Genomic DNA, 24,359 nt, shown 5'->3' on the forward strand with positions numbered 1-24,359 from the left:
CCATCTTCTTTGCGCTCATTCTGACTCCTACGAGCAGGGAGCTTTCCCCCCATTCCCGTTAAAACCAGTTTTGCTCGGTTCCCTGGATGCCACATTTGGTCAAATGTGGCCTTGATGTCAAGAACAATCACTGTCGCCCTCACTCCCTCACCTCTTTTGTCCATGTTTGAACCAGGGCATCAATGAGGCCAGGAGCTGGGTGGCCCTGGTCGAAACCCAACTGAGTGTTAGTGAGTAGGTGATGCCTTTATTTTCACCTACTGTAGTCCCAATCATGCAACTATGTCAATTGCTGCCCCTGCCAAGCGCTGGAAGCCTCCCCAGCGTTATCCAGACAGCAGAAAATTTGTTTCAGGAAGACGAGGACCTGCCCTGTCAAATTTCATGTGGATGTGCTGTTGCACACGCACAGAGCGTGATTAAAGGGAGTCAGCATGGCTTTCTGAGGGACGAGTCATACCCTACAAATCTGACTGAGTTCTTTGAGGAGGTCATGAGACAGGTTGATGAGGGGCGAGCAGTGGATGTGGTGTACATGGACATCAGCAAAGCATTTGATAAGGTTCCCCACGGCAGGCACTTTGATGAAGTCAGGAGGTATGGAAATCAGGGTGACTTGGCTGCCTGGATTCAGAATTGGTTGGCTGACAGGATGTAGAGAGTGGTTGTAGATGGTAAATATTCTGCTTGGAGGTCAGTGCTGAGTGGTGACCCGCAGGGTTCTGTTCTTGGGCCTCTGCTGTTTGTAGTTTTTAGAAATGACTTGGATGTGGAGGTTGAGGGGTGGGTTAGTATGTTTGCTGCTGACACAAAGGTTGGAGGTGCCATTGATAGTATCGGGTTATTTCAGGCTTCAGCGAGACATTGACAGTATGCAGAGGTGGGCTGAGAAATGGCAGATGGAGTTCAACCTGGATAAATGCGAGGTGATGCATTTTGGAAGGTCGAACTTAAATGCTGAATATAGGATGAAAGGCAGATTCTTTGCAGTGTTTAGGAATAGCGGGATCTTGGTGTTCAAGTGCAGAGCTCCCTCAAAGTTGCCACACAAGTGGATAAGGGTGTTAAGAAATCAGATGGTGTTTTGGCTTTCATTAACAGGGGGATCGAGTTTAAGAGCCGCGAGGTTATGCTGCAGCTGTACAAAACCCTGGTGAGACCACACTGGAATATTGTCTCCAGTTCCGGTTGCCCTATTAGAGGAAAGATGTGGAGGCTTTGGAGAGAGTGCAAAGGAGGTTTACCAGGTTGAGGAGGTTGACTGAGCTCGGACTTTTCTCTCTGGAGAGAAGGAGGAAGAGAGGTGACCTGATCGAGGTGTACAAGGTAATGAGAGGCATGGATATAGTTGATAGGCAGAGACCTTTCCCCAGGGCAGGATTGACTGCCACGAGGCATAGTTTTAAGGTGTTAGGAGGAAGGTATAGAGGAGATGTCAGAGGGAGGTTCTTCACCCAGAGAGTTGTGAGTGCATGGAATACTTTGCCAGTGGTAGTGGTGGAAGCAGAGCCATTAGTGACATTTAAGCAACTGCTGGACATGCACATGGACGCAGTGAATTGAGGGGAATGTAAGTTAGGTTCGGTTATTTTTGGATTGGGATTATTCCACGGCACAACATCGTCGGCCGAAGGGCCTGCACTGTGCTATACTTTTCTATGTTCTATGTTGTGTGTAAGAGTCAGAAGCCCAGTTGTTAGTTGCTTGGCTCTTTAGCTCAGTAGCTACCCCTTAATTTTTTGATGGCCAAAAGTGGCTGGCAAAGCAGACTTGCAACTTGAAAGCATGATGACATTTGCCAGGATATGAAGCATTGACCTACATGGTTTTTTGCAGATGTCTATTGCTGCATCCATGTCTGTGAATGATTTGTGCAGCAGCCTTGAAGTTTTCACAGAGTCCTTCAGAACTTAGATGTGGACCTTGGCAACTTTAAAGAAGTCTAAAAAATATCAACACACATACATTTTGGCAATGACTGGTATGAATATCGATAGAGAGTGGATAGCCAGAGACTTTTTCCGAGGGTGAAGGTAGTTCTTATGAGGAGGCATAGTTTAAAAGTAAGTGGAGGTAGATATAGGGAAGATGTGAGAAGTAGGTTCTTTACTCAGAGAGTGGCAGGAGCGTGGAATGCATTGCCAGAGAGGGGAGTGGAGTCAGCTTCATTAGGAGCATTTAAGCAGCTATTAGACAGGCATATGGATGATAGTATAAGGTAAGGGTGGAGGTTAACTCGACGTTAGGTTGAGGGTAAAAGCTCAGCACAACACTGTGTGCTGAAGGGCCTGTCCTGTGCTGTACTGTTCTATGTTTGTATGCTCTATGAATCCGTAAGTAATTAATCTGCAAGTAGCTGACAGTGTCTTTAAATAACTCTGGCAGAGGGGTTATTCATGTTCCTGGTGATCATACTTTCAGCAATGTGTCATTGAAGGACTTTAAGCGTTGAGCTTTGATATCCCAGTATTGGCAATATCTTGCCTCCTCTACATCATTTCATCAGGTATTTGCTGCATGCAACGTAGAATTGTCAGAATAGCATCCACGGCAACTTGCGTTTGATGTGTGCTCATGAGTCAAATATACAATTTCAGATCTCAAAACCCTTTGTGGCCCTGAAAAACCAGGCGGCAAGAATGCAGGCTTTACACCAAGCGTGATTATCTGAATCGTTTCCCTCCTACTATAAAGCTGACAGTGAGACTTCCGTGAGTTCCACCAGATGCTGTTTGCCAGTTATGACAAGAATTTCATGTAGCTTTTGACCACCTACATGAGGAATGGGTAACAAATGCTGGTCCTGTCAGTGATGTTCCCATCCCTGAAAATATGTGGAAATAAATTGAACCTAGTAGTTATCATTTCCTTTTACTGCGCCTTGTATTCTTCGGCAGATATTTATCCCCCTGTATTCATTGCAGAGTAGTTGAGCATGTGTTCCAATTGAAATCGTTTGTACTAACAGTTAGGAAAAATGTATCTAAAGATTTTTTTGAATGCAGGTGATTTAAACACCGTGCGTTTTTCTGCATATCGGCCAGCAATGAAGATCCGCCGACTCCAGAAAGCGCTCTGTTGTAAGTACATCCACACATTCCAGAATTTGTAATCTCGTGCTGTGTTTTGTTGTGAGCTTCCTTGCTTGCCTGTTGTCAGAAGTCATTGATTACAATTAGCTTGGTTTTGCAGTTGTTGAGACATCAGTTCGGCATGACCTTACAACCTTCCACTCAAAGGACGTTTGTCTATAAAGTTGCTGAAAATGCAATCTGATAAGGGCAGACAGGCATCTTAGACTAGAGTGAGTGAGGAAAGCAACAGGATGTCTTCTTAATGATTGGGAAATAACTACATGAAGGACTGAGGAGGACAGTGAATTAAAAGAGGAATGGTTTGTTTCAAATCAGGTACAGCAAAAGAAATTAAGAGAACGTAAGGAAGGTTGAAATTGAAAAGGCAAGTAATGGTTTATGTTCATTGGAAACCATCAACAACAAAAGTACAATGAAGAAAGTATTTGAGAAAATACAGAAGATTTCTTCAAATGAAAGGGAGACACTGTCTTCATGATATAGCACGGAGTGCAACTTTGGCGTTTAACCACATCATCCCTTGGCCTGAAGTCACTGTACTATTTACCCATTTTATAACAGAAAAATACTTTAATGATGAGTGTCATGGAGAATTTCAGCCCAGAATATAACCATATTCTGAGCAATTGCCACAACAGCTTCTATGACATGACTTTATAAAACATCCCAAGGCATGTCATCGGAGCTTTATAGAGTAAAAATTGATACTGAGTACTGAAAGAGATCCGAAGGTAGATGATTGAAACCTCACCAAAGAGGTAGATTTTAAGGACTGTTTTGAAGGAGGAAACAATGATGCAGAAGTTCAGCAAGGTAATTCTAAAGTTTAGGCCCGAGGAAGTTGAATGTCAGGCTGTCGATGATGGAACAGCACAAATTGTGTTGAAAGGCTGGAATTAAAGGAGCTCATGTTCCTAGAGGGGCTACGAGTAGGACATTATCAGGGGATGTGCATGAGTGTTGCCAGGTCAGGGAGGGATTTGAAAGCCAGGACAGCAATGTGAAAACCAAGGCACTGCTTAACTGTGAGCCATTGTAGATCAGAGTGCGCAGAGAAAGATGGGTGAATGGAACTTGGTGCGTGTTAAGACAGAGTCAACGGACTTTTAAATGATGCCATGTTAAAGAAAAGGAGAACTTGGGAGGCCAACTTGATATTCATAAGAATGGTCATGTTCAGAGTTAATCAATGCGGTCGGGTTTCAAAACTAACGGACTTACCTGGGGCCAAATGCTGTGGATGTGAAAATAAGTAGACTTTGTGACATCAGGCCTATGTGGCCAGAATTTAAACTCTGGGTCAAAATAACAACTGGTACAATGAAAACTGGTAGCTAGCAAGCAGACCTCCTTTCAAGGACCAAAGATAATGGCTTCGTTCTGCACGAGATTTAATAGATGGAAACTGTCCGGTTATGTAGAGACAGTGGAAGAAATGAATGAGGGGGTGGTGAGATAGACCTAGGCATTGCCACCATGTATGTGGAAAGTGCAGTGCTTTCACATGATATTGCTCTGGGGCAGTGTTCAGATGAGAAAAGGAGTGGGATTTTACTGATTTGGCCAGACCTAGGTGATTCACACCCACAGCCATGCTGTCAAAGATTTGTGGATGCCAGAAAAACTGAACTTGACTGTTTGCAGTAAATGTACAGCATTTCAGATGTCACTTGATCCTGCAGATTGACTCCCTAGAATCTGCTTGTCAAATGATTTATATGGCTAAAAGGTTCAAGTATGAGTTTGCGCTGTGGAACTCATCTCGCACCGAAACTGGCCAGTTGTTATATCAAGATTTGGAGAAAGTATTAGTTTTTTGAAGAATGTTCTGATACAGAGAGAGCGACTAATAGTTTCCTGAAAAATCGTGGGGCATTGGCCAGGAAGTTTAACAAACAGTGGGGAAAAAAACAAACTTGACCTGAATCCTATGTTAAGTATATAATGGATTTGTTCGACAGTGAGGATATCAGAAGATATTCTCATTTTTAAGATTAGACACGCGGGATAATTTGGGTCGGATGCACTTCTTGAAGCGACCAGAAAGGTACAGAATTATCCATTGGATGTGAAAAATTTGAAATGAAGACAAAACTTTTTGAGGCTGGGGTGGGGAAGAAATGAAGGTCCGATTTTGCTCATTCAACCTCTCCCATGACAAAATGCACTTGTCGTGTCTATAAGATTGGTGACGGCACTTAAATGAAGAAAAATCAACATGGACATTTCTTCTGCTGTACATAAACCATGAACATTGAATCTCTTGGCAAGGATAATGTGACAGGGCATTTGAAAAGCCAAGTTATTGTAATTTGAATTAAGAGATCAGGCTGTAGAACCTGAGATCAATCTCAGAATAAAATGTAACAACAGCGATAGATGAGGAACCTCTTCACTCACAGAGAGGTGAACTTTGTAATTCTGTACTCCAGAAAATGTGGCGCCTCAGCCAAGAAGTATGCTCAGAACGGGGATTGACATGCTGGGGTAGTCAGTGAAGCACTATTAATGTCACAGGATTAGTAATCTGGAGGCCTGGGACAATGCTGTAGAGTATAGGCGTAAATTCCACTGTAACAGCTGATAGAATTTGAATTCAGTTCAATATAATTTTGGGGGTAGGTAGGAATGTGGAGCCGACATTGCAGTCAAGTCAGCCACGACCTTATTGAATGGTGAAGCAGGCTTGAGGGGGCCAGTTATCCAACACATGCTCAAATTGATATAATCATAAACAAAGCTGGTCTCAGTGATGGTTACACCGTCACTGTTACACTATTCACCGTTATAAAAACTTGACTCATTCACTTATTTTCTTTAAGAAAGGAGCTCTGCCATTCTTATTTGATCTCACCTCCATATGACTCCAGGTCCACAATAACGTGGTTGACACTTAACTGCACTCTGAAATAGTCAAACAATTTGGAGGAACTATGGATGGGCAGCAAATCCTGTCCTTGCTATTCCTGCTCCTTGTTGCTATGATTGTACATGCTTTAACATATTAACCAATTTCCTCTTTGAATCCATTTGAGGAGCAGTGTATATTTTGTATCGCTTGGTGATTCTCCAAGTATCTGATGGATTTTGCATAGTTCCTTCTACCTTCTAAATGTGAGCTCCTTCCAGTGTTTAACCTTTAAGGTAGGCAATCGTTCTCGAACCTTTTTGATTGAATGCCTACATATTAATAGCAATCACTAACCTATCTATTATTAATTGCACATTCATAATACAAAGGGCTACATGTAAAGAAGTGTTCTGATCATCTTTTTAAAAAGCTACTTCCTGACGGTTATCATGGAGATGAGATTAGATTCCCTGCAGTGTGGAAACAGGCACTTCAGCCCATCCCCCTATAACCCACACACACCCCTGAACACTATGGGCAATTTAGCATGGCCAATCCACTGAGTCAGCACATCTTTGGACTGTGGGAGGAAACCGGAGCACCCGGAGGAAACCCACGCAGACACGGGGAGAATGTGCAAACTCCACACAGTTACCTGAGGCTGGAATCGAACCCGGGTACTTGGTGCTGTGAGGCTGCAGTGCTAACCCGCTGAGCCACTGTGCTGCCCCGATGTGTGTATTTGCTTCTAACTGTGATATCTGTCAGTCCCTGGACTGGTGTTTGATACGGGCACTCACAATGTATATCCACTTGATCCAAATGCTCTTCTATTGTTAGCCTGATAAATCAAGAAAAGGTCTGGATCCTTTTGTATATTTTTCACATCACTATATAGTTGCGAGTTTCAAATTGCAATAAGTAAAAATTCATGACAAATAAAAGCATTCCAGAATTGTTTCGATTTGATGATAAATAGTGAATATCTTTTCTTGACTGCAGCTTTCCCGCCTATCAGTGCAGGGAGGCATTGCTTAGCAAGGTTGGAAGAGGAATATTACTGTTCCAATTAGTTACATTTAATTTATCACCATTGAAGCTCGCGTTAGTTAGTCTGCTTTTTTCCAATATATTTAATCTGAAGTTATGACAGATGATTTGGTTTGTAGATCTCCAATTACCTCTCTACTGTAGAACCCAGTTTTGAAACAATTGATATAAGGCACTTATTGTACTGTCACTGATGCTGTCATTATACTACCAGAGTATGGCTGTAATGCTGAATTACTTTAGCCTGCCTTCATGAAGCAGTGCAATCTTTCCTAGATAAGGATGAGGGGAAGGTGCACATAAAAGACTGATTTATAAAATTGAGATTCATGGAATATATAGGTCACTATCAAATTTGGTTAAAAAAGATGGCTGAAGGACAGAAGCAGCAAGTTATGATAAATAGATGAGAAGATCGCTATTAGCAGTTTCCCAAGTATTAGGACACTGATTTTTGGAGATAGATACATGATTTGAATTTGGGAATATGGCATACAGAAGGCCCTTCAGCCAATCAAGTCTATGCAAACCTAACTGCACTAATCCCACTTTGCAGCACTTGGAGAATAACCTTTAATTTCATGTGCTCATCCCAGCACTTTGTTAAAAGTTGTGAGCTCTCTTGTCTCAATGACCCTTCTGGGTAGTGCATTCCAGATTACCACCACCCTCTGGGTAAAAATATTTTTCCTCAAATCCCCTCTACATCTCCTGCCCTTCACCTCATAATTGTGTCTCCTTGTTATTGACCCTTCAACTAAGGATACAGCTGCTTGCTAACCTTGCCCCTCCTAATCTTCTGCACCTCAGTCACGTCCCTCCTCAGCCTTCTCTGCTCTAAAGACGACAACCTGAGCTTATCCAGCCAGTCTTCATAGCTGAAGTGCTCTGCCCCAGGCAATATCCTAGTGAATAATCTCTGCACCCCCTCCAATTCAATCACATCCTTCCAACAGCATGGTGATGAGAACTGCATACAGTTTTCCAACTTTGGCGAAACCACAGTTCTATACAATTCCAACGTAACCTTCCAGCTGAAACCATCTGTGCCATGACTGATAAAGGCAAGTTCTCAGCACGCATTCTTAATAATCCTGTTAACCTGTCCTGCCACCTTCAAGGTTCTGTGGACAAGCACCCCATGATCCGTCTGTGTCCCCTAAGCATCCTAGTGTCTTGCCATTCATTGAGTACCTCCTTGTCTTGTGACTTCTTCCGATGTGCATCACCTGATATGTTTCAGGATTAAATTCTGTCTGCCACTGATCTGCTCATCTGACCAACCCATCTATATCTCATTATGCTATATATATCACGAACAGTGAGGGACCCAATATGGAACATTGCAGTACGCCATTTGACACAAGCTTTCAGTCGCACAAACAGCCTTCTACCTCTGTGCTCTGTCTCGTACCACTATGCCATTTTAGAACTACCTTATCGCAACAGCCAGTGGTGCCAGATGTGTTTACCTTTATTATCAGTCTCACATGTGGGACCTTGTCAAAGGCGTTTTTGAAATCCATACAAACTACATCAGCTGCAATGTAAGCATAGAGCACAGAAGCAGAAATAGGCCATTCAGCCCTTTGAATCTGCCCTGCAATTCAAAGAGACCATGGCAGAACAGTTAATTGTATCAGAGATAATGGGAACTGCAGATGCTGGAGATTCCAAGATAATAAAATGTGAGGCTGGACGAACACAGCAGGCCAAGCAGCATCTCAGGAGCACAAAAGCTGACGTTTCGGGCCTAGACCCTTCATCAGAGAGGGGGATGGGGACAGGGAACTGGAATAAATAGGGAGAGAGGGGGAGGAGGACCAAAGATGGAGAGTAAAGAAGATAGGTGGAGAGAGTGTAGGTGGGGAGGTAGGGAGGGGATAGGTCAGTCCAGGGAAGACGGACAGCTCAAGGAGGTGGGATGAGGTTAGTAGGTAGCGGGGGGTGCGGCTTGGGGTGGGAGGAAGGGATGGGTGAGAGGAAGAACCGGTTAGGGAGGCAGAGACAGGTTGGACTGGTTTTGGGATGCAGTGGGTGGGGGGGAAGAGCTGGGCTGCTTGTGTGGTGCAGTGGGGGGAGGGGACGAACTGGGCTGGTTGAGGGATGCAGTAGGGGAAGGGGAGATTTTGAAACTGGTGAAGTCCACATTGATACCATATGGCTGCAGGGTTCCCAGGCGGAATATGAGTTGCTGTTCCTGCAACCTTCGGGTGGCATCATTGTGGCAGTGCAGGAGGCCCATGATGGACATGTCATCAAGAGAATGGGAGGGGGAGTGGAAATGGTTTGCGACTGGGAGGTGCAGTTGTTTTTTGCGAACTGAGCGGAGGTGTTCTGCAAAGCGGTCCCCAAGCCTCCGCTTGGTTTCCCCAATGTAGAGGAAGCCGCACCGGGTACAGTGGATGCAGTATACCACATTGGCAGATGTGCAGGTGAACCTCTGCTTGATGTGGAATGTCATCTTGGGGCCTGGGATGGGGGTGAGGGAGGAGGTGTGGGGACAAGTGTAGCATTTCCTGCGGTTCTCACACACCACCCTACCAACCTCCGGATGCAACGCATTATCCTCCGACACTTTCGCCATTTACAATCCGACCCCACCACCCAAGACATTTTTCCATCCCCTCCCCTGTCTGCTTTCCGGAGAGACCACTCTCTCCGTGACTCCCTTGTTCGCTCCACACTGCCCTCCAACCCCCCACCACACCCGGCACCTTCCCCTGCAACCGCAGGAAATGCTACACGTCCCCACACCTCCTCCCTCACCCCCATCCCAGGCCCCAAGATGACATTCCACATCAAGCAGAGGTTCACCTGCACATCTGCCAATGTGGTATACTGCTTCCACTGTACCCAGTGCGGCTTCCTCTACATTGGGGAAACCAAGTGGAGGCTTGGGGACCGCTTTGCAGAACACCTCCGCTCAGTTCGCAAAAAACAACTGCACCTCCCAGTCGCAAACCATTTCCACTCCCCCTCCCATTCTCTTGATGACATGTCCATCATGGGCCTCCTGCACTGCCACAATGATGCCACCCGAAGGTTGCAGGAACAGCAACTCATATTCCGCCTGGGAACCCTGCAGCCATATGGTATCAATGTGGACTTCACCAGTTTCAAAATCTCCCCTTCCCCTACTGCATCCCTCAACCAGCCCAGTTCGTCCCCTCCCCCCACTGCACCACACAAGCAGCCCAGCTCTTCCCCCCCACCCACTGCATCCCAAAACCAGTCCAACCTGTCTCTGCCTCCCTAACCTGTTCTTCCTCTCACCCATCCCTTCCTCCCACCCCAAGCCGCACCCCCCGCTACCTACTAACCTCATCCCACCTCCTTGACCTGTCCGTCTTCCCTGGACTGACCTATCCCCTCCCTACCTCCCCACCTACACTCTCTCCACCTATCTTCTTTACTCTCCATCTTCGGTCCTCCTCCCCCTCTCTCCCTATTTATTCCAGTTCCCTGTCCCCATCCCCCTCTCTGATGAAGGGTCTAGGCCCGAAACGTCAGCTTTTGTGCTCCTGAGATGCTGCTTGGCCTGCTGTGTTCGTCCAGCCTCACATTTTATTATCTCAGAACAGTTAATTCTCAAGTCTACTTTCCTGCCTTTTCCCAATATCCGCTGTCTATCTCAACCTTAAATTTACTTCATGACCAGCCTCAATAGTCTTTTGTGGCAAAGAATTCCACAGATTTTCAACCCTCAGAGGGAAGAAATTCCTCCCAATCTCTGTCTTAAATGTGTGACCCCTTATTCTGAGATTATGCCCTCTGGTCCTAGATTCTCCCACAAGGGAAAACAAACTCTCTGCATCTAACCTGTCAAGAATCTTGTAAGTTTCAATCAGGTGGCGTCTCATTCTTCTGTATTACAACGAGAACAGACTCAATCTTCTTAACCTCCTGGAACTTATTTGAACTTCCTCCACATCCTTAGATATGTGTCCCAAAACTGTTCCGGTGTTACAGCTGAGATCTGACAATTGCCTCGTACAATTTTAACAAAACCTCTGTACTTTTATATTCCATTCCATTTGCCTTCCTCATTACCCAATGAACTTGGATACTTGCTTTTTGTGATTCGTAGACGAGAATATTTAAATCCCTCTGTTCTGTAGCTTTCTGCAGTCATTCTCCATTAAATAATAGCCAGCTTTTCTATTCTTCCTGCCAAAATACATTAGCTCAGATTTCCCAACATTATATTCCATCTGCTAAGTTTTTGCCCATTTGCTTAGCCTGTCAATATCTCTCTGCAGACTTTTTGATTAATCCTTACTAATTGCCTTCCCACATGGTTTTGTGTCATCAGCTACAGTATATTCTCTTTCGTCATTCAAGGCATTAATGTATTTCATAAATAATTGTGTCCCCAGCACTAATCTGTGCGGCGCTCTGCTAGCTGCAGGTTGCCAGTCTGCAAATGCCTCCCTTGTCCCAATTCTGTCTTCTATGAGTGAGCCAGTCCTCTGTTCATGATAATATACGACAGCAACATCATGGACTATTATCTTATTAAGTAGCCTAATGTGTTATAGCTTATCAAAACCCTTGTGAAAATCTGGGCACCTACATACCTTGCAAAATTGTATCAGAATTGTGAAGTGTGACCTCACTTTGATGAAGCCATGCTGATCAAACCTTGCATTTCCAAGTGGAGATGAGTTCTCTCCTCCAGAATTTCCCCAGTTGTTTCCCTCCCACTGACGTGAGATTCATTGGTCTGTAATTCCTGATATATCTCTCTCTCGCTCCTTGAAAAATGGTACCACATTAGTTGTCCTCTACCAATTCCCCTGTAGCCAGAGAAGAATTGAAAGTTTGGGTCAGAGCCCCTGTAATTTCCTCTCATCTCTCATTGCAGCATACGATACAACCCCTTCAGACCGAGAGAATTATTTACTTTTAGGCCTGGCAAAGCCTCACTCCCTCCGTCAGTCTGCTCAAGTACCTCAGTCCCTGTCCCCAAGTTCTCTACCTCCATCTTCCTCCTCTTGAATGTAGACTAAAGTGAAACATTCTACCAGTGTCCTTCTGTACGGTATAAAGTTTGCCCCCGGACCCTAATGGGCCCCATTCTTTCTCTGGTTATCTTCTTCCCCTAAATGTACTTGTGAAATATCTTGGGATCTGTCAAATTTTATCTTCATGTTTTTTCATGCGCCTGTTTCCTCCGAACTGCTTTAAGTTCCCTCTGAGCTTTCTATACTCCACTGGGGCCTCCATCATTTGCTCCCTTTGCACCTACTGAAAGCCTTTTTTTGTTCTTAACCAATTCTGAATATTCCTACACATCCAGGGTTCTTTGTCTTGTTATTTCCAAATTTCATCCCAAAGGAAACATGTTGGGCCTGTGCTTTCCCCATTTTCTTCTCAATCACACCTTCACTTTCTACTGTAGAATTTGCCAGACGTAGCTGAACCTGGTCTACTTTGGTCAGATCCTGCTTTATTTTAATAGCATCTGCCTTCCTCCAATCCAAAATTATTTTTTTTGCAAACTACCATTTTCTTTTTCATAACAGTGGTTGTTATCACTAAATTCTGCCCACTACCACCTTAAACAACTTGGCAACTTTGTTCCCAAGAATTAGATCTGGGACTGGACTGTCCCTTGATGGACCTTCTATATGTTGACACAATAAACTCTGCTGAACGCGTATTTAGAAATCCAACTCCTCTTTACACTATGCACTTTACACTCGATAACAAGGTGGACATTATTTTAAAATGAAAGGCAGTAGGTTTAAAGGGGATGAGGGGAAAACCTTTTTCACCCAGAGGGGTCTAAAATGCACTCTCTGGGATTATAGTTGAGACGGGAAATCTCAGAATCTTTAAAAAGCACTTGACGTGTCATTACGTTCAAGGCTATGACCTAGTGTGTTGACAGTGGGTCTAGTGTATTTCGTAGTATGTCCTTGATAGTGCAGACTCAGTGGGTTGAAGGGCCTCATATATTGTATGATTCACTGATTATGACTATCTCAAACAATGTTGAGGAAGTTGAAATCCCCTGGTATAGTTACCATCTTATTATTGCACACCTCAACATGAGTAATAGAGCGTGAAGTTCCAAAATTTACCACGATTGCCAAGCTTGCAGGAGCCCAAACAATGAGGATGATTCTGATCAGCTGCAATAGGCCACCAGAATGGGAAATGACACGGCAGATAGAGTTCAATACAGCAAAACGTGAGGGGATCTGGGATACAGTGTGGTTTAGTCAGCAGTGGCCCTCCTTCTGAGTCAGAAATGTTGGTGTGATTCTCACTCCGAGACAGAAGGACCCAGTATTCAGTGCAGGAAAGCAAACTTGTGTGGTAATGAATCCTCAGCCTGGATCGACGGGTTAGGTTAGTGGCAGATATATCTACGAAATCAAAAGATGATAATTGCAAAGAGTGGTGATCTTTGCTCACTGTTCTGAGTTCGGTCACTAGACCCGAAACGTTAACTCTATTTTTCCCTTCACGGATGCTGCCAGACCTACTGGGATTTTTCCAGCAACTTTGCTCTTGTTCTTTTTGTTGTTGATCAACTTGCATTGTGTTACCCCATATAAAATGTGAAATGTCAAAAGCAAAACAAAACGATGCATGAGGTGAAGCAGTTTAACTAAAGGGATAGTGGCAAACAATAAATACTCGAAAGACATTGTTCCAAAGAGTGTGTGAGGACTGAAAAACCCAGGAATGTAGGGGTCATAAAGCCATAAAATGAAGGAATGGAAGTAGGCTTTTTAGCCCATTGAATTTGCTTCACCATTCGATCAGATCATGGCTATCTCTGTTTTGAATATTCTTAGTAACCCAGCTTCAACAGGCCTCTGGAGTAAACAATGCCACAAAATCAAGCCATCAGAGGAAATAAATTCATTTTCATCCCTGTCTTAAATATGTCACACCTTATTCTGAGATGATGCCCTTTTGGTCGTAGATTCTCCTCCAAGAGGAACCAAACTTTCTGCATCGACACTAACAAGCCCCCTAAGAATCCTGTACGTTTTAATAAGGTAACCTTTTACTCTTCTAAATTCGAAAGAGTACAAGTCCAACCTATTTGACCTCCTTAGAAAGAAGATCCTTCTGTACCTAGAATCAACTTAGTTAACCTTCTCTGGACTGCCTCCAATGTTGAGATTTCTTTCCTTTGATGAAGGGCCAAAACTATTTGCTGTGTTTGATATGTGGTCTGTCTCGTACTTTGTATTGTTTCAGCAATACTTCCCTCTTCTTTTATTCCATTCCTTTTAAAGGCCAACAGGACACCTCCTTCTTAGTTGCTGAGCATGGTTGCTAACTTCTTATGATTCATGCACAAGGAGCTTCAAATTCCTCCTGCACTGCAGCTTTCTGCAATCTTTTTTCCATTTTAATAACATATAGCTCTTTTATTCTTCTTGCCAAAGTGCACAACCTGACATTTTCCACATTATATTCTATCCGCCAAGTTTGTGGCCATTCACTTTCCACGGAAACATAAGAAGTAGAATGAGAAATGGGCCATTTGGCCCTTCAGGCTTGCTTTATCATTCATTATGAATATATCCAATCATCCAACACAGTAGCCTGTTCCTCCTTTAACCTTATATCCTGTGATCCACTTAGTTCCAAGTGCTAAACCCAAACTCCTTTTTGAAACTGTGCAATGTTTTAGCATTGATTGATTTCTGTGGTAGTGAATTCTGTAGGCTCATCAGTCTCTGGGTGAAGAAATATCTCCTCGTCTTAGTTTAAGGGTATGAAGAATGACTGTGACTCCTTTGTTCTGTACATCCCTGCCATCAAGAACATCTGCCCTCCATTTGACTTGTTTAGTCCTGTAAGAATTTTAAGCTTCGATGAGAAGCCCCTTCATTCTTCTGAATGCCAGTGGTATAATCTTATCTGACGCAACCTCTCCTAATATGCCAGTCTGCCTTCCAGGAATCAGTCTGCTAAACCTTTGCTGCACTGTCCCTAGAACAAGAGTGTGCTTCCTCAGATAAAGAGGCCGAAACTGCACGTAATATTCTTGGTATGTAATTGCAGCAAGACATCCCCACTCCTGAATGCAAATTCTCTCACTATGAAGGCCCTTCTGCTATTTGCCATCTTTACTGCTTGCTGCACCTGCATGCTTACCTTCAATGACTTAAGTACAGGTTTGCCCAGATCTTATTCTACATACCCATGTCTTAATTTATATCCATTCAGGTAATGATCTACCTTTCCGTTTTTGCTCCCAAAGTGAATAATCTCACATATATCCGTGTAATACTGTATCTGTCTCACATTTGCCCAGTCATTCAGCTTGTCCCAATGACACTGAAGCATCTCTGCATCCTCCTTACAGCTCACCCTCTCATCCAGCTTTGTGTCATCTGCAGATGTGGAGATAGTGCATTTGATTCCTTCGTTTGAATAGGTGGGTAGCCGGAGTCTGAGCACAGATCCTTGCGACACACCACCTGTCTCTGCCTTTGGAAAAAGACCATTTATTCCTATCCTTTGATACTTGCTGACCAGTTTTATTTCCATCTCAGTATATTGCGACAATCCCATGGGCTTTAATTTAAAGCACTAATCTCTTGTGTGGGATTTTGTTAAAAGCCTTCTGAAAGCCCAAAGAAGCCACATCTAGTGGTTCCCCCCTCATCAACTGAATGAGTTACATCCACAAAGAATCCCAAAAGATTGTCAAGTATGATTTCCCTCTATCCCTTTCATAAATCCATGCTGTCCCTGTTTGATCTTGCCACAGTTCAGCTGTTAAATATTTTATAGTAAAGAGACCTGAAATTCCTCCACCCAGAGAATCCATTGTTCCTGGTATTATGGCAGGGTGTGGGAATGTCCTTCGTTGCCTGAGGAGCCTGGTACCGCTAGAGAAACCGGGTTTCAAAACTTATGAAGAAATGGTAGGAATAGTGGCAGCTGAGAGATGAGCACCAACACAGACTCACAACTGCCATTGGTGTGAAAGAGCACTTCAATCAACAGCAAATTGCTGGTATAAATTAGTCGTATGCAGAAACTGCGGCAATAAAGGGCCCATTGAATGGGTGTGTTTGAGAAAGAAATATGAACAGTGTACAGCAAAAGTACTGAAAGTGAAGAGTTGGAAAAAAATCTACATGTAACAATGACAGCATGGATAATCTGCTAGTTTCACTGGGAGGACCATGGCTGGAAAAAAAATCAAACTCAGTTGGGTTGAACTAAGTTGCTTGTCAGATTCTGAAACTGATTCATTGCAAAATTCTAAAGAAGCGTGCAATTATTTTCATCGGGATCTGGGAGACATGGAGAAGACATCTGTCGAATTGAAAATCAAGTGTGAGAGTCCAGCAAAATGTTGCAAGGCAAGATCAGTGCCTCGTGCAATCAGACTAAAGCTTGAGGCAGAATTAAACCTACTTGACAGGGCTCAGAAAGGATTTCCAATGATGTTGCCAGGGTGGAGGATTTGAGCTATGGGGAGGCTGAATAGACTACTTTCCCTGCAGTTTTGGAGGCTGAGGGGTGAACTTGGAGGTTTATGAAATCATGAGGGGCATGGAGAGGATGAATAGCCAAGGTCTTTTCCTTCGAGTAGGGGAGTCAAAAACTAGAGGGCATAGCTTTAAGGTGAGGGGGAAAGATTTAAAATGAACATAAGGGGCAACGTTTTCCAAGCCGAGGATGGTGTGTGTAAGGAATGAGCTGCTGGAGGAACTGGCGGAAGCAGGTACAATTAGAATATTTAAAAAGCACTTGGATGGGTACATGAATAGGAAGGGTTTAGAGGATATGGGCCAAATACTGGTAAATGGGATTAGAAAAATAAGGATATTCTGTTCATGTAGATGAGTTGGACCAAAGTGTTCTGTTTCCATGCTGTACGTCTCTATGACACTATGACCATAATTGAGTGACACTGGTCAAGATGGGAATCCTTGAATCCAAAAATGATTGGCCCACACCTATCATTCCACTGATAGATGGAGTATACATCTGCGCTGCTTACAAGTTTGCTACTAATCCAGCATTATGTGCTGAGCAGTATGCTTTGCCTGTAATCGATGACCTACTTGTTGGACCAGCTAGAGGTCTGCTTTTCAGTAAGATTGAACTTAGTCAAATCTATCTCCAGATTAATAGAGTTCCTGAGTCACGGAAATACTTGATTATTGTAACACGTAAAGTAGTATTCAATAACAAGAGATTTCCATTTGAAATCCATCCTTGCTTGGATTATTCTAACATGCCATGGATCAGATTTGAAGTGGATTGAAAGGAGTCTAGTGTTGCCAAGACAATATTTTACTCACAGGGAGAACCTAAAAAAGAGCACCCTCACAAGTTAGATTTGAAGAAGTGAGGAAAAATGACTATGATTTTAAAAAATAATTTCCATACAATACTAAGGCCATATCATTGATGCCGTGGGATTATACAAGCCCCCTTCAAAAGTAAAAACTGAAGTTCACTGTGGGATGCTGTAAATCAGAAACTGAGAGATTGCTGAAGGATTTTAGATTACCTTTGCCAAATGAGTTGACAACGAACAGTCCCTATGTAGACATTTTCTACTTCGAGCAAGTAGGGAACACTCTGGCAACGGTAGGACAAATTAAGAGAGACAGTCAAAATGACCCACGACTACGTGAGTGGTGGGTGTGGTACTGCAAAGGGAGCAACCGGAACTGAAACCATTTGTCACGTGGAAGCTAGAACTATCTATACAAGGAGGAGGTCTCCTGTGGGGAGTGAGGGTCATCACTCCATCACAGCTAAGGAAACGCATGTTTAAAGGTCAGGATCGGGATTCCCGGAAGGTATGTTGCCTCCCTGGTGCCAGGGTCCGGGACGTCTCCGATCAGGTGTATAAGGTTCTAAAAGGGGAGGGCGAACAGCCAGAAATCGTGTTACGTATTGGCACTAATGATAAAGCCAGAAAAAGGATTGAGGATATAAAAAGTGATTTCAGGGAGTTAAGATGGAAGCTGCAAAGCAGGACGAACAGAGTAGTGTTCTCTCGTTTACTACCGGTGCCACGAGATAGCGAGGCGAGGAACAGGGAGCGGGCGCAGCTTAACACGTGGCAGCGCAGCTGGTGTAGGAGGGAGGGCTTCAGTTATGTAGACAATTGGGATGCCTTCTGGGGAAGGTGGGACGTGTACAAGACGGACGGGTTGCATCTGAACTGGAAGGGGACCAATGTCCTGGGTGGAAGGTTTGCTCGAGTAGTTCGAGACGGTTTAAACTAGTATGGCAGGGGGTTGGGAACCTGAGCTGTATACCAGAGGGGAGAGTTGATGCAGGTGAGGCAGTAGCAAGAGGTAGACCAGCTAGTGGGAAGGATTTTCCTGGGAAGGAACCAAGGGATCAGTTCAAGTGTGTTTGCTTTAATGCAAGGAGTATCAGGAATAAAAGTGATGAACTTAGAGCATGAATCAGTACCTGGTGCTATGTTGTTGTGGCCATAACAGAGACATGGGTTTCTCAGGGGCAGGAATGGTTGCTGGATGTTCCAGGGTTTAGAACATTTAAAAAGAATAGGGAGGGGGGAGAAAGAGGAGGGAGTGTAGCACTACTAATCAGAGATGGTATCACAGCTACAGAAGCTTCCATTGTCGAAGAAGATCTGCCTACTGAGTCAGTATGGGTGGAAATTGGGAACAGCAAGGGAGTAGTCTCCTCGTTAGGGGTTTACTACAGGCCTCCCAATAGCAGCAGGGAGATTGAAGAAAGCAGAGGTCGGCAGATTTTGGACAAGTGCGGACGTAGTCATGTTGTTGTCATGGGTGACTTTAACTTTCCCAATATTGATTGGAACTTCCTTCGAGCAGAAGATTTGAATGGAGCTGTTTTTGTAAGGTGTGTTCAGGAGGGTTTCCTAACTCAGTACGTTGACAGGCCGATGAGGGGAGAGGCCATTCTAGACTTGGTGCTCGGAAACGAGCCGGGGCAGGTATCAGATCTTGTGGTGGAGAGCATTTTGGTGATAGTGACCATAACTGCCTCACATTCTACAGAGCTATGGAGACGGAGAGGATTAGGCAAAATGGGAGGATATTTAATTGGGGAAGAGGAAACTATGATGCGATTGGACATGAGTTAGGAAGCATGGACTGGGAGCAGTTGTTGCATGGTAAAGGCCCTATAGACATGTGGAGATGGTTTAAGGAACAGTTGTTGCGAGTGAAGAATAAATATTTCCCTCTGAGACAGGCAAGAAGGGGTAAGATAAAGGAACCTTGGATGACGAGAGCGGTGGAGCTTCTAGTGAAAAGGAAGGAGGTAGCTTACATTAGGTGGAGGAAGCTAGGGGCAAGCTCAGCTCTAGAGGATTACAGGCAGGCGAGGAAAGAGCTCAAAAATGGTCTGAGGAGAGCCAGGAGGGGGCACGAGAAAGGCTTGGCAGAACGGATTAGGGAGAACACAAAGGCATTTTACACTTAGGTGAGGAATAAGAGAATGGTCAAAGAAAGAGTCGGGCCGATCAGGGATAGCATAGGGAACTTGTGTGTGTGGAGTCTGAGGAGGTAGGGGAAGCCCTAAATGAGTTTTTTGCTTCTGTCTTTACGAAAGAAACGAACTTTGTAGTGAATGAAACCTTTGAAGAGCAGGTGTGCTTGCTGGAATGGAGAGAGATAGAGGAAGCTGATGTGCTGAAAATTTTGTCAAACATTAAGATTGACAAGCCGCCAGGCCTGGACCAGATTTGTCCCCGGCTGCTTTGGGAAACGAGAAATGCAATTGCTTCGCCACTTGCGAAGATCTTTGCATCCTCGCTCTCCACTGGAGTCGTACCTGAGGACTAGAGAGAGGCAAATGTAATTCCTCTCTTCAAGAAAGGAAATAGGGAAATCCCCGGCAATTACAGACCAGTAAGTCTCATGTCTGTCGTCTGCAAGGTGTTAGAAAGGATTCTGAGGGATAGGATTTAAGACCATCTGGAAGAGCATGTCTTGATTAAATGCAGTCAACACAGCTTTGTGAGGGGCAGGTCATGCCTCACAAACCTTATCGAGTTCTTTGAGGATGTGACTAGAAAAGTTGATGAGGGTCGAGCTGTGGATGTGGTGTATATGGACTTCAGCAAGGCATTTGATAAAGTTCCCCATGGTAGGCTCATTCAGAAGGTCAGGAGGAATGGGATACAGGGGAACGTACCTGTCTGGATACAGGACTTGGATGAGGGGATTGAAGGATGGGTCAGCAAGTTTGCAGACGACACGAAGGTCGGAGGTGTTGTTGACAGTATAGAGGGCTGTTGTAGGCTGCAGCGGGACATTGACAGGATGCAGAGATGGGCTGAGAGGTGGCAGATGGAGTTCAACCTGGATAAATGCGAGGTGATGCATTTTGGAAGGTCAAATTTGAAAGCTGAGTACAGGATTAAGGATAGGATTCTTGGCAGTGTGGAGGAACAGAGGGATCTTGGTGTGCAGATACATAGATCCCTGAAAATGGCCACCCAAGTGGACAGGGTTGTTAAGAAAGCATATGGTGTTTTGGCTTTGATTAGCAGGGGGATTGAGTTTAACAGTTGTGAGATCTTGTGCAGCTCTATAAAACTTTGGTTGGACCGCACTTGGAATACTGCATCCAGTTCTGGTCACCCTATTGTAGGAAAGAAATGGATGCTTTGGAGTGGGTTCAGGGGAGGTTTACCAGGATGCTGCTTGGACTGGAGGGCTTATCTGACGAAGAGAGTTTGACTGAGTTCGGACTTTGTTCATTGGAGAAAAGGAGGAGGAGGAAAGGGGACCTAATTGAGGTATACAAGATAATGAGAGGCATAGATAGAGTTGATAGCCAGAGACTATTTCCCAGGGCAGAAATGGCTAACACGAGGGGTCATAGTTTTAAGTTGGTTGGAGGAAAGTAAAGAGGGGATGTCAGAGGAGGGTTCTTTACACAGAGAGTTGTGAGAGCATGGAATGCGTTGCCAGCAGCAGTTGTGGAAGCAAGGTCATTGGGGACATGTAAGAGACTGCTGGACATGCATATGGTCACAGAAATTTGAGGGTGCATACATGAGGATCAATGGCCGGCACAACATCGTGGGCTGAAGGGCCTGTTCTGTGCTGTACTGTTGTCTGTTCTATGTTCTAACTTTGGATTGTTGGACTCAAAGCATTGGCTTTGTTTTCTCTTCACTGATGCTGCCAGGCCTGTTGAGTTTTTTTGTTTCATAATCAAGCTTCTGCTTTTGAACATTTCAGCCTCCTGGTCGTTCTTGGAACTGAATAGCCTTCCCACTTATTTTTATGTCATCTGCAAACCTGGCAATAGTATGTTTGCTTCAAGTATATAAGTCAGTAATATTTTGACAATAAGTATGGATCCAGCACTGATCCCTGTGGTACTCCATTAGTTACACCTCCCTTCAGCCCAACTAACACTTCCGCCATCTACGATCCGACCCCAGCACCCAAGACATTTTTCCATCCCCACCCTTGTCTGCCTTCCCGAGTGACTCCCTTGTCCACTGCACACTCCCCTCCAATCCCACCACACCCAGCACGTTCCCGTGCAAACGCAGGAAGTGCTACACTTGCTCCCACACCTCCTCCCTCACCCCCATCCAAGGCCCCAAGATGACTTTCCATATTAAGCAGATGCTCACCTGCACATCTGCCAATGTAGTATACTGTATCCACTGTACCCGGTGTAGCTTCCTCTACATTGGGGAAACCAAGCGGAGGCTTGGGAAGCGCTTTGCAGAACACCTCCACTCGGTTCGCAATTTCGTGAGAGAGAAAAAGTTTGAGAGGTGACTTCATTGAAACATATAAAATAATCAGAGAGTTAGAGCCTTTATCCTTTATCCGGCAAGCACGAGGGGGCATAGCTTTAAATTGAGGGGTGAAAGATACCGGACAGATGTCAGTGGTGGTTTCTTTACTCAGAGAGTAGTAAGGGAATGGAACGCTTTGCCTGCAACAGTAGTAGATTCACCAACTTTAGGTACATTTAAGTCGTCATTGGATAAGCATATGGACATACATGGAATAGTGTAGGTTAGATGGGCTTCAGATCAGTATGACAGGTCGGCACAACATCAAGGGCCGAACGGCCTGTACTGTGCTGTAATGTTCTCTGTTCTATAAACACGTACACCCCCCCAGTTGCGAACCATTTTAACTCCCCCTCCCATTCCTTAGACGACATGTCCATCATGGGCGTCCTGCAGTGCCATAATGATGCCACCCGAAGGTTGCAGGAACAGCCACTCATATTCCGCTTGGGAACCCTACAGCCCAATGGTATGAATGTGGGCTGCATAAGTTTTAAAATCTCCCCCTCCCCCACTGCACCCCAAAACCAGCCCAGCTCATCCCCTCCCCCCACTGCATCCCAAAACCAGCCCAGCTCATCCCCGCCTACCTAACCTGTTCTTCCTCTCACCTAACCCCTCCTCCCACCTCAAGCCACACCTCCATTTACCACTTACTAACCTCATCCCGCCTCCTTGATCTGTCTGTCCTCCCTGGACTGACCTATCCCCTCTCCACCTCCCCACCTACACTCTCCTCTCCACCTATCTTCTCCTCTATCCATCTTCGGTCCGCCTCCCCCTCTCTCCCTATTTATTTCAGAACCCTCTCCCCATCCCCATCTCTGATGAACAGTGTCGGCCCAAAACTTCAGCTTTTGTGCTCCTAAGATGCTACTTGGCCTAGACAATAAAATATGAGGCTGGATGAACACAGCAGGCCCAGCAGCGTCTCAGGAGCACAAAAGCTGACGTTTCGGGCCTAGACCCTTCATCAGAGTTTATTATCTTGGATTCTCCAGCATCTGCAGTTCCCATTGTCACTGCTACTTGGCCTGTTGTGTTCATCCAGCTTCACACTTTGTTATCTTGGATTCTCCAGCATCTGCAGTTCCCATTATCTCTCCCTTCAGCCCAACTGCCTATTTTCTATTCTTTGACCAATTCTGAAAACATGCTAATATACTATCCCAAAATTATGTGTTTTTTTTCTTATATTAGGTAAACTTAGGGCGATATTTTTTCAAGTGCCATTTTAAAATCCAAACACAATACTTCTACTGGTTCTGTTTTATCCATCCTGTCTGTTACTTACTCAAAGAATTTTTAAAAAATTGTCAGGCACAATTTCCCCACCATGAAGCCATGCTGACTTTGCTTGATTATATTATCTACTTCCACAGTTATGGACTAGACCAAGTCCCCAACACATATGTATCAAGGAGATAACCTAGACTCCAACTTTTATTTAAAGACAAGTCTCGGGTGCTGTGTTCTAGATGTAAATCGATTAGGCACACCACTCAGATTTAAGCAAAACCACTTTCCCCCTAGTTAAAATGCAAACAAAAGAAAGAAGAATTGAGATTAGTTTAACTCTACTGGAAAACTTAATTGAATAATATATTACTTAACTACCAAACAACAACTGTTCCAATATAATAATATCCCATAAACACACCTTGGCAAAGACAAAGTCAGTAAAACAGATTGTCTCACATGATTCTGGTCACAGAAAGAGAACCCCTGCTTTTAGCTGTAACGCAGAGAGAGATGGGGAGATACGGAGAGAGATAACAGCTTCCACGGCCAACTTCAAACCTCAACAACTGTCGAAATCTAAACTAAAACCTTGGTTCTGTGGGAGCCTGACATGACCCATTCATACTGAGATAGTAAGAACTGCCGATGCTGGAGAATCTTGGATAACAAGGTGTAGAGCTGCATGAACACAACAGGCCAAGCAGCATCAGAGGAGCAGGAAAGCTGATGTTTTGGGTCGAGACCCTTCTTCGGAAGTTACCCATCCCCAAGGCCTCTCGAGCTGTTTATTGGTTTAGAGAAGAACACAAGCCAGGACAAAATACACCTCTTAAAGCCATAGTATTGCCAGACCACATGACCTGCTGTTGCATCTTTTATAACAGACTGCAATATTTTCCTAATGAGAGGTTGCCTATTTTTTGTCATCCTTCCTTTTCATATGAAGTTGTTACATTGGCAGTATTCCAATCTACTGCTTGAAATGTTCCAGATTCCCGGGATATTTGGAAGATTACTGCTAGTGCATCCAGTATCTCTGGAGCTACATCTTTTAATATCCTAGTGCAGGGTACATCAGGTCCAGGATACCTATTGACCTTTAGCCCCATTAGTTTCCCGAGCACCTTTTCTCTGGTGATATTTCCTGTCTGCTTTTTGTACCTTGTTAAGTAAGTAATTTTGAGATTGTATTTGTTTCTTTTGCTATGGAGACTCATATGAAGTAATTATTTGTCTCATTTGCCATTTCCTGATTCCCCATTATTATTTTTGCAGCCTCCATTCTTTAAGGGATCTGCGTTCTCTTTGACCTCTTCCTTCCTTTTCATTTGTTTAAATAAGCTCT

At 44.3% G+C, this 24,359-nt stretch overlaps 1 long non-coding RNA gene across 1 annotated transcript in view; it reads left to right on the plus strand.

Annotated features, from left to right (window-relative positions):
- The first annotated feature begins 3,005 nt into the window (after positions 1-3,005).
- The window catches only part of LOC132210856 (uncharacterized), a 34,614-nt gene continuing 13,260 nt past the window's right edge, over positions 3,006-24,359 (plus strand). Inside the window, exon 1 of the long non-coding RNA XR_009447041.1 lies at positions 3,006-3,080. This is a non-coding gene — a long non-coding RNA (uncharacterized LOC132210856). The remainder of the gene's footprint in view (positions 3,081-24,359) is intronic.

Source organism: Stegostoma tigrinum, chromosome 21 (genome assembly GCF_030684315.1).
Source record: "Stegostoma tigrinum isolate sSteTig4 chromosome 21, sSteTig4.hap1, whole genome shotgun sequence".
In the NCBI taxonomy this organism is placed as follows: Eukaryota; Metazoa; Chordata; class Chondrichthyes; order Orectolobiformes; family Stegostomatidae; genus Stegostoma; species Stegostoma tigrinum.